The sequence below is a fragment of the Jaculus jaculus genome, chromosome 7 (genome assembly GCF_020740685.1).
Source record: "Jaculus jaculus isolate mJacJac1 chromosome 7, mJacJac1.mat.Y.cur, whole genome shotgun sequence".
Classification (NCBI taxonomy): Eukaryota; Metazoa; Chordata; class Mammalia; order Rodentia; family Dipodidae; genus Jaculus; species Jaculus jaculus.
The window spans coordinates 59,826,308-59,829,436 of record NC_059108.1 but is presented as its reverse complement, the minus strand read 5'-3'; the positions used below and the strand labels follow the sequence as shown (position 1 = coordinate 59,829,436).

Below are 3,129 nucleotides of genomic sequence, written 5' to 3'. Positions count from 1 at the left end.
TTGAATTCAGCATTGTGAGAAACCTTCTTCTAATTAATGAATTGCTTCATGTGAAAGAAAACATCATTATTTCCCTCATTTAATGAATCTTCTATACTTTTAATTTTTATACCAGAAAATTTAAAATATTTAGTTTCATAGCAGAATGTTGTTTTTACCAGATTTAGTCTTATTTAAATTTTATCTTAATATTTTTATTCTTTGTCTGATAAAAGACATGCTGTGCACCACCTCCCACTATTTAGGAGAGGTGTGCATGGCTACCACATTCCTCTGAACAGAACATGCCTACAGACATGTGCTACCCTCTGTCTAGACTATTTTCTTTCTTTTACCCTTGGATTAGTGAAAGCCTTCAGATTCTTTTAAATTCAGAGCAACTTTTAGCTTCAATTAGTCCAAGAACAATTTGGGTATTAAACCCACTATTTTGTACATTAATCTGCAGTGGATTTTTTTCCTCCATCAGACTTTGCAATTCCTGTGGGCTGCAGCTGCCATATTCCTCATCTCAGCTTCACTGCCTGTCATGTGCTGGAGATTCAGGAAATACTTGAGTAAAATATGAGACAATACAGAAGACACCTGAGCTCACTGCACTCTTCAAACAAATGCAGGTAACAATTTTAGTTTAGGAATTCCTTTGAAATTACAGATAATAAAGCCATATTTCTTGTCATGAAAGTCTGTTGTTTTATCTCTGTGGTCAGTAGAGTTTCCATTCTAATTATCAGCTTTTCATTTATCAAATGTTTAATGGGTCTATAATGACCTAGAAACCAGAAAGGCAGAAGAAAACAGCGCAGACATAATCAGCACTCTCAAGAACTTTCATTAAAGTAGCAGAGACAGCTATTCAACAATTCATTTCCATTTTTTACTCATATTTATGAAAATGCCAGGAAAGAATGGACTGTACTCCATGAACTCATCACATGGGTGAAGAATGTTGCATTCTAAGTAATGAGTAGGAGATCCATGTATAAAGATAATGAAGGATGGTAGATGGAAAAGGAGTGAAAGAATGGGGTGTAGGAGTGCCAGTGTAAGCTCCCAAAGACTAGAAATAAAGTGGTGGCTAGCAGACAATACATGTAAAACCATGTGACTATGCAAACAGATGACTATGATGTCTCACTGGAAATACGAATTAAAGTATACTTTTTCTCTACAATATGTTGAGGGGAAAAAGTTTTCTCCAGCATTCTGGGGTTAATACACTGCCCCTTACTCTACAGAGTAGATACATAAGTACTTTTTGATGTGCTTAATCCATTTTTAGAGAGAAATTAATTTCCTAGAATACACTAAGAACTTTATATTTTATTTTTGATGTTAGAAAATGTGAATAACACTTTTATACAATACAGATAAATAATGCAAGTGACCTTTTAAAAGCAAAAATCTACAAAAATATGCCAAAACCTTCTCTTCACCATCTTCCCTTGGCCCTGGCCCTGAAGGGTGGAGCTGTGCAGTTTCAGGGTGGACAAGATCTACACCGGACACTGCAGTGCTATGCCAGGTCCCACAGCATTTATTTTTTCCAATTTCTTAATGCAAAATGCAAGGCAGCCTCCTTTTCCAAGATGAATCTTCAACAGATTTCTAGGCGGGACCATGCTCAAAACAAAGGACCTAACATGATTGCCATGCCTTCCAATAACCCCACCACACACATTCCTGGGAATGATCAGGACCAGCAGTTTCAAGATTCCCCTGCAGGCCAATAGCTGTCCCCCTCCCCAGTTGAGACCTTATAAGGAGACATCTGCTCCCTCCCATTCTTGAAATAGTTACTTGCCTCGGCCTGCCCCAGGTTTCTAGCTACAGGTCATCTTCCCTTGCCCTCCCCTTTAAAAGACCTCCATCTTAGGTCCCTAAATCTGGCCTCACATTAGGGACCAGTAAACCTCACCCACAAGCTGTGCCAATAAGCCTTAACTAGCTTTACTGATCTGATCTGATCTGTTTCTTTGCAGCAGTCAAGCCTTTCACAGATAAACTGGACTATTCTCTACAGTAGAAAGCAGAAAAGAGAGAGAGAGAGGGAGAGAGAGAGAGAGAGTTGGAGGAAATTCAGAAGAAAAGAACCCGACATGCAGCTAAATTCGAGCGGGCCATCACTGGAGAATCTCTTGTTTACATAATGGCCAAGAGGAACCAGAAACCAAAAGTTGGAAAGGCTCAGCAAGAGCAGGCTATCAGGGCTGCCAAGGAAGTAAAACGGGCCAAGCAGGCATCTAAGAAGACAGCAATGGCTGCTGCTAAGGCCCTCACAAAGGTGGCACCTCAGCAAGATTGTGAAGCCTGTGAAGGTTTCTGCTCCGATTGGTGGAAAACGCTAATTGGTAGGTCAGATTTTTAAACAAAGGTCCATCTATAACTAAAAAAAAGAAAAGTCAAAACATATTTAGGAAATAAAATAGCAAAATCATATAAATGGTATACAAGAAGTTTTGCTCTAAAACATTAAGATTTTCTTAGTTTCAGTTTCTTGTGTTTGTAGACAGCTTAGATTCAAAGCTCTTTATAAATTCTCTTTCTGGTTGTTACAGTAATTCTATAAAATGTTTTCATATCCTTTAGTAAACTGACTTTCATAGCACTGAATGTGAGGACCCTGTCTGTGTTATTTCATTACAGCCCTACGACCTTGGTGCTGTCGGTACCCAGTGACCAACCTTACACCCCTCACAGAGCTGTCAGTCAATGAACACTTGCTGACGATTCATTAATCTTGGTTAATTTTATTTCTGCTGCCATCTGTATCCTATACAACTCTATTAATACATGTCCAACTTTGACTTTACTGTAACAGAAAGAATGTTTCCTTCTCACTTTTTTTTTCCCAGAAGCCTCTGTAACTGTTGACAAAATGGTTTCAGCCAAGATACTAACATACAAAAGAACTAGGATCTGTCAATGGCTAGCCATTTGCATCCATGTCATTTTACACTGTGTTCCTATTTTTAGCTACTTAATTATCCAGCAAACTATAGCCGCCTCTAAGTCCTTTAGGTCTACTACGTGAATATACACGGCTCTATGAGAACTAATTCTGACAACAGATATTTACCATTAGCTTCAGAAAGTTCAACTGCAACTGTGGCTCGCTCCTTGTGCACC

General features: G+C 38.7%; 1 pseudogene; it reads left to right on the top strand.

The window, feature by feature from the left end:
- Nucleotides 1-998: 998 nt before the first annotated feature.
- On the top strand, nucleotides 999-2,348 carry LOC101601559 (annotated as a pseudogene).
- The last annotated feature ends 781 nt before the right edge of the window (nucleotides 2,349-3,129 follow it).